Below are 8363 nucleotides of genomic sequence, written 5' to 3'. Positions count from 1 at the left end.
GCGGCAGTAGATAGATTAGGGCACGGGAGATTGGGGGTATTAAACGAACCTAATGACGCTTTTTAGCGTCGTTAAATAATGACGGAAAAAAGCGTCGGTATTTTCTTTATTTAACGACGTTTTTGTTAAAAGCGTCAGCGTTGACAGTGCACAAATTTTACGACGCTTTTAAGCGTCGTTAACGAACGACGCTTTTTAAAGGCATCGGCAGGTCAGCGCAACCTGCCGACGCTTTCCAAAAGTGTCGGCAAAAAAAGTCGGTACTGTCCAGTTTTCTTGTAGTGACGAATCGACTAGATGACAGCATCCAGGATTTTATTATTATTATTATTATTATTATTTATTTATTTATTTATTTATTTATTTATAAATTTTAAAAAAATTCAAGAGAGAGAGCAGAGAGAGAAAGTCTCCCTCTCTTTTTTTTTCTTTTTTCTTTTTCTCTTTTGTTTCTTTTTTTTTTCTTTTTTTTTTCTTTTCCTTCTTCTTTTCTTTTTCTTTTCTTTTCCTTCTTCTTTTCCTTCTTCCCGCGGCCTCCCTTGGGCCGAAATAGGGGAAGACCGTGAGGTCCCCCTTCGGATGGCCAGGCTTCGATGAGGTGGTGGTAGCTTGGCCGGAGGTCTGGCAATGACGGCCGACCATGCGAAGCCGGTCGGCGACAGGGTTCGACCGGCAAGCTTTTTTTTTTAATTTCTCAAAAAATAGAGGATCCGTTCCCTTTCTTCATGATTTCCGGCCATTGGTCGGTCGCTGGCAGCCAAACACTCAAGGAAAGAGAGAGAGATGGATGGGGGTTTGATCTCGGGGATGAGATGCCGCAATCGACGGCGCCGGTGGCCAAAAAAGAGAGAAACGTGGTCGGTCAAACAGGGGTTTCACGCTTCATGGGTTTTTCTAGTGATCCCGATGGCCGGTGAGGGGTCTAAAATCATGGGAAGAAAGAAAAGAGAGAGAAAAAAAGATTGAACCCTTACCTGAACTCCGGTGGCCTCTTCGACCTTCAATTTCGACGAACATAAGAAGAGGATGCCACGACTTTCAAGAAAAAAAAAAGGAATTGGAACTCAATGACCGCCGGTGGAGGCTCAAAAGGGAGAGGAGAGGCTTATTTATAGAGGGTCCTAGAGTTTCAAAAGTCCTAGAACCCTTCTTCGATCAGGATTCATCGGAGAAGAAGACTCCCGGAGGGAGTCTTCTTCCATTCTCAATTTTTTTTTTTTATAATTGGGCTTGGGTTTAGTGGGCTTTAGGCTTGGGTTATAACAGCTGGGCTTACAGGTTTTTTATCAATGTTTTTCTATGTAATTGGTGTTAAAGGTTTAATCAAGTTGGTCCTATTGTATTTTGTGTCAGGCCTGTTCTTTTAACATTCTGCACTTGCCTACGTTGTACCAAAAAAAAAGGGCTTTAAATTTTAATGTATAAATAATGCTTGAGAATATCCATATGCTCTGGATTCCTAAATTATTGATTGTGTATGTAGAGAAGACATATTGATCATTGAGTGACAAATTGAGAGAGCAAACAATATCTTTTGGGCAAATATGAAGGACAGGTGACTGGAAAAATGTAGTATCTATACAGATCAAAGACCTAGAAGGAAGAGGATACTTGGGACAAACATTTGTTTTTTCTTTTTTTTTTAAAAAAAATAATAAAAGAGAAAAGAACTCTACTGATTCAAACAAGAAGCATGAAAGGCCAAAGGCCAATGGAGAGGATGATAGAAGTGTGTTAGAAAGATAGTGGATAGAGTTCTGTGCTTTTCTTTGAGCAGCAGTAGCTATCAAAGAGCACTGTGGCAAGGTGCAGGGCATGATGGCATATTTTGTATGCTCAAACGTTAGTATTAAAAATGATTCGAAAAGATATCTTGATCTAACAATCTAATAGCAAGCTAAAGCTTTAACTAAACAAGCCTCCTAAATTAAGAATGTTTGGTTCCTTTGTGAAATTGTACCTCGGGCTGTTTTAAATATTTCTATAAACAAGCAAAATGATGTCTGGTTATGATGTGTTTGGAGTGCAATTAAGGAGTTGGCTGTGCTAGTATAATTGAGCATATCATATATGGTGCAATTAGATGCAATTTGTAGACCTATAATTTTTTCAAGAATATAAGAAAATCACGAACCCTTAATATAGTGCAACTCTGGAGATCCAACTGAAACAATTTTCCAAGTGATCCATGGCTTGGCCAAGGAAATGTGACTGCAAAAATTTCAAGACCACACCCATATAAATGCACATATATGTTAGGTGGGTCCTTAGTTTATTTTTTTTGTCAATGCAACCACATCATCTCATAAACTGCATGATAAGCTGGCCTCACCAATGAAAAAGTAGGGTATTTTTATTCCATAAGAGAATAAGGTAGGTACTCGATTGATAGAAAAGGAACTTTTTTTTCCAGTCATTGCTATGCGATTTTTAGCCTGCAATTGACATGGACCTCTGCTTGTGTTTCTAGTCACTTAACTGATTTACCTCACACACACACACACACACACACAGATTGCACGTGTCTTTCATCGTAGAAGCAATACATGAATGGCTATGACCGTGAAACTCTCTTGGAGTCCTATATCAAACTGAAGAGTATTTGGAATTTGATTGGTTTGCTTCGAACACGAACTTCATTGAATCCAAGCTCGCTCAATCCTGAACGCCATAACCATGCCATTTCACATCGACGACCATCATATATTTCTTAGCACAAGCCTCATCATCGAACAGAAACCCTAATTTGAGGCTAGATGGTCAATTTTAGCTCCATCTAGCTCAATGTACAAGTCTAGAGCTCATGCAGTCATGCTTGGAATACAAGTTAGCCCAGACCCAATCTCAGGCTCGACACAGAAAGAGCTGACTAGCTAACTGTTTGGAAGACCCATATATGAAATGACAAAAATTGACACCGAGGAAATTGATCAATGGCCGGTGCCTGTTAGACGTAGCCATTACTGAGAAGAGAAAAAATAGTCATTTAGGCATCAATAATCTGGCATGTTATGCTTGCAAATTAAAGATTCGGACTGTATCTTTTGTGCAAAAAAATGATTGATCTTTTTTCACGACATCAACAATTAGAGCATACATCACACAAATTTCAAAGCACTCTAAATTCTCTTTTTCATCTATATACGTATATCTCACAGTGGCTATTGCACCATCCCATAATGCATAGCGCCCTTTGTACCAGCAGAGAAACCACAGCAAAGACTTCTTCATGAGAATTCTTATGCAGGGTCATGGACCATAAATAATGCTATTCTTGTAACGAGCCTTTTTGCGAATGGAAAGCCCATGGGGAACTCTATTTAATCAATCATATGAGGAAGGAAGTACGCCGTCTAGATCGCCATACATGCAACGTCACCAATCAGTAAAGGTTATAAAAAGTGGGGTATAACTAACGAAACGTCATTTGTCGGTTCCTGTAGTCCCAGACAAAGAGAAAGGAACGATAAATCTGCTTCCTTTTCTTCATCTCGGATCTTGATCTCGCCCCATTCTTGTCTTCCATGAAGCAACATAGCATCTTCTTGCCGTAGAGGACAAGACATTTACGGACTGACCAAGAACCCAATAGCCACCCTCCTCCCCTTGTCTTCTCCTCTCCTTTCTCCCATCTTCTCTCCAGAAGTACTTGACTAGAGTGTCCAATTACCACTACATGTCTCCTTATGCTTTTATATACCCAGGAGACTATAGATACACATCAATTATTTTACTAGGATACGCCTCATACATATCTCAAAACGAGGTAGTCTAAATTGTTATTTTGCTCTCTAGCCTCTTTAGAGAGAGAACGTTCGAGGAAAATTCTTCCTCCTACTCTTCAAGCTCCGAGGACTCCCTGGTGGATCTCTTCTTGCCGCCGGGTCCCCCCCCCCCCCCCTTTACCTCTCTCTCTCCCCCTCCTCCTCTCTCTCTTCTGATCTCTCTCACTCTCTCTCCTTCCCTCCCCCTCCCTCTCTCTCCATTTTCCTCTCTCTCTCTCTCTCCGCCTCCCTAGTCTTTGAGTACCAAGGACAAAGGCTGAGCATGGATCGGATTGGGTCAGATTGAGAGAAAAATTTCATCCGATCAAATCTAATCAAGTTTGAATAAAATTTTACCTACTGCCGACCGTTTATATATATAAACCGTTTGAAACCGAGGTGAATGGTTTGTAGTGGATTCGGATAGATTGTATCGGTTAGGACTTCAATATTGACCCAATATTGATTTTAAGTTCAACATTGACTCACTTAAACTTATTTATTTATTTTTATCAATTTAATACAAAAAAAATCTAAATCTTATAAGTTACAAATTTTAAGCTTATTTTTGAACTTGTACAAAATAAAACAAAAAAAGACAAGATTTACTTATTTAAAAGCAACTACATCTGATAGTTTTCACTTTAAAATTATTTCAAATTGATGTGTTTCCATCAATAATTCAATATTAATATTCTGATAAATCCAAATGGTTGATGGGATACTTTTTAGAATGAAGTATTGAAGTCTAAACGACGCCGTCCAAAAATGAAAGTGAGTTTGTGAAATACTACATCGATTGTGTTCGATTTTATATGGGTTAAAAGTATAGGAACCGAACTCAGTCGTAAATAATTGATTTTTTATAAACTCTAACCTAGTTCTATCCGATTTATGTCTTTCAACCAAATGAAACCGATGTTTATTGGGTCGGATTGGGTGGGTGTCTTCGGATTTCGGTATTTGCTCAGCCCTACCAAGGACTCGGTAGATTTCTTCCTCCGACAGTTGGCCGATGTAGGCTAGCAGCCGAGCCCCTCTCTTTCGCCTTCCTCCCTCTCTCTCCCTCCCCACACTCTCTCTTTCTCCCTCTTTATTGGCCCTTTTTTGTGGTGGGCCCATTTTGAGCAGGGAGCCAAACTATTCTCCCCACCCTCTCTTTCTTTCTTTTCGTCGGTCCTTTTCGATGATAGGTCAAGTTGAGTCAACTTTCTCTCCCTCTTCCACTCCCTTTCTCTCTCTCCCTTTTTCTCTTTGCCATCAGAATTCCTCCCCTAGTCAAGCCTCTCTCTCTCTCTGTTATTGGACCCTTTGCATGGATTGTTGCTGGCCTTCTTTGGTAGTGGGTCAGCCATCGATTCCGTTTCTAGTCTCCCTTCTCTCTCACTTTGGCACTGGATCTATCCCTTTCGGTATGATCTTACTCTCTCTCTCTCTCCTTCCTTCCTCTGACCTCGAGGATGTTTCTTTGTCTTTCTTCTTTCACCTCCCTTCGGCTTTGAGATAGAAAAGTGGTTTCCTTTTTCTTTCTCTCTTCTCCTTTTCAGTGTTGGATGGCCAATGGGCCTCTTCCCTTCCTCTCCACACCATTTAGGTCTTGGTGAGGTTGTCACGAGCTAATCCGGCCATGGGCCAATTGCTTCTTTCTGTCTGTATCTTCTCAGCAAGATAAAAGTTTCTCAATTTTGAAATTAAAATTTTAAAAGATAGTTTTTGTTTATATGGAGATTTAGATTTTCAAATATTGATAGGATATTGGGAAAATTAAAAATTTGAATTCAAATGTGAATGAAATGTTGACGATTCTCCTACTCTTCTTTATGCTTCCTTTCTTTTAATATTTTTCTTAATAAGTTTTGATATATTTTTTTCCTCTCTTTTCAAGAAAAAAGAAATTGTTATTTTGCTATAGCATAATATTTGTCAAAGAAATATGCACCCAAGTCTTCTCTAATATATACCAAACATTTCATTGACATACATTTGTTGAATTGCTGGCGCACAAGAGTTGCATTGCTACTATTTACCTTACATAATTCAAACCGAGCTCCTTCAATATCTTACTGTTGTCGGTCTAATTTTAGGTACCTCCTTGAAGACTCTAGCAACAAGCCAAGCCAAGTTTGCTAATTATGATTCATTGTGAATAATGATGAAGGTACAGGAGGTGCGGTCACTGCAACAAGGCAAATAACATCCGATCAATTAGGGATGGCAACGAATTGAGTATGAATCGAGTTGGCCCATATCTATATCCGCTCCATAAGTAAAAATTCTTTATCCGTATTTGCCTTAGGTCGGGTTAAGTTTGATTAAATAAAGATGCGGAGCGGATCAGATCGGATCGGCTATACGTAAACAATATATATATATATATATATATATATATATATATATATATATATATATATATATATATATATATATATATATATATATATATATATATATTATGGTTATATTGGATTGGATTCAAGTCGGAGCATATCATTATTTATATTCGATTCTGTTGCATCCAACTCTCATGTCTGAGGCTGGACGGATGATGTGAGATGTATGCTAGAGACGTTGACCAAACTTTGACTTGAACCTGCGAAAAAGCTTATCGGAGTGTTTTTCGATGAGAACCCTCTAACGTTCAAGTTAGGAGATAGAGAATAACGAGAGAGAGAGTAGGAGTGGAGAACTTACTTTGAGGATCTCTATGCTCTTTTATTTATAGGAGAGGAGTCGGAGTCGTATACGTCTCGGATTTTGATTGCCTTTTCAAATTTTGTGTGTAGATTGAGTCGGCGAGAGTTCTTTTTTTTAGGAAGATTCAATCATGAAAGATTCTCCTCTGTCTGGACTTTTTCAATTGTCGAAGAGGCAGATTCCATCTATGGTGGTTTTCTGACTGTAGTTCGACTTTGATTGATATGGAATAGATTGTCTAGAGCCGAGGTGAACTTCTCGCATAAGCCAGGATTGGTTGCTACTCTCACTCTTCATGGCATGCTGGATAATCTTTAGGCCAATTGCAGATGTGTGGATGGTCAGATTTACCTTCTAAAGTTTGGCTGGTGTCAAGGATGAATTTAATCGAGATCGAGGTGGAGATCCACAATTGATTCGAATTTGCTTTGGATTTTTTTTCTAAAATCTATACTTATTTTGGATTCTAATTGAATTGAATAAAATTCATTTCATTTGGATTGAATTGGATCGGATATTCAGTGGATCGGTTAAAATTATCACCTCTATAGTTCATGAAAATTTGGATCTTAAAAATTTGATCAAAAGAGAAGGATGCTGAAGGAAAGCCGGCAACGATTCGCCAACGGAGCTCTTTAACATTATCAGGGTGGGGCTGTGCCAAGAAGGAAGGAGGGACGATTTTGGGGAGAAGAAAAGAAAGAAAACAAACGGACCACTGTATTTTTTTAATTTTAAATCGATTTTTTGGGGGTACGTGCCTCATCCTCACGGCCAAATCTATGATTCCGAGCATACAACTTTTATATGGAAGCAGTGGCAAGTTATGCTCTCTCAAAATGTCTTATACCTTATACCGTTAACACTTGGCTGTCTTTTGGTTCTGCAATCCTCAATGTACCCACTTTTCTAGAGAAAGAATGTTCGAAAAAAAAAATTATCATATGGATCAGATCTAATAGAGCAGTCCAAATCCCGAGATATATATATGGTAGACAACAGGCATCTCTTATTTGGTCTTGAATTATCTAAAAACAAAGGGAATAATACGATGAATGATTATTGAACTGATCCATCCGATAATTAAACATGTCCGAAGCCCAACTTCGGTACTAATTGATCCACTCCAAGCGTCACCTCGTTGTTAATAGCTAGCAACAACGCATCACAAAAAGAAAATTATATCCGACATCATGTACATGATGTGGAAGTGCACTGCATGGATTTTCTTTTTTTTATGGGTTCCATTCACTTATGCTCGTCTTGATGATTGGCTTATAGCAAGATGATGATGTGAGTGGTACATGGCCATATTAATGTATACAATATGCGGTATAATTTCTCCACCACAAGCATAGCCCAAGCTATAGCTTTTGGACCCGGTTAGCTGCACCGTTCCCCAGGCGTCACATTGGCGGAGTTGGCACGGCATTTTGGGCCTCACAGCATTTGCCTCCTCTTCTCCCTCGAGTCACGGCCGATGAGAGAGAAATTATTGCCTGGACCACGCCCAGTTAGACCAGCCAAATCCCACGGTGGGTAACACGCCACATTTGGATGGTCTACTTGGGCGTGGTCCAGGCAATAATTCATCTCTCGGATGAGACGATTTAAACGTGGCTAAAGGACATTGGCTCACACCAAGTCAGCAGTCACTGTTTTCTTTTTCTCGACGTGGCAAGAGCTCAAGCGACATCCCAAGCCGTTTCTCTGGGCCCACATCCACGTCCGAGGTCCGACCAAATCTTTGACCTGCCACGTCGTCGAACAGCGGCCAAGTGCTGTAATGCTGTTCGAGGAAAGACAGCCGATCTAACAGTTAATCATGGTAACACGGTAAATTTAATTAAATAAATAAGATCGCCCTCCCATTATTTTTCCGCGTAAAAGAGATCGCTCTCTGAG

Source organism: Elaeis guineensis, chromosome 1 (genome assembly GCF_000442705.2).
Source record: "Elaeis guineensis isolate ETL-2024a chromosome 1, EG11, whole genome shotgun sequence".
In the NCBI taxonomy this organism is placed as follows: domain Eukaryota; kingdom Viridiplantae; phylum Streptophyta; class Magnoliopsida; order Arecales; family Arecaceae; genus Elaeis; species Elaeis guineensis.
This window is presented reverse-complemented; position numbering follows the sequence as displayed.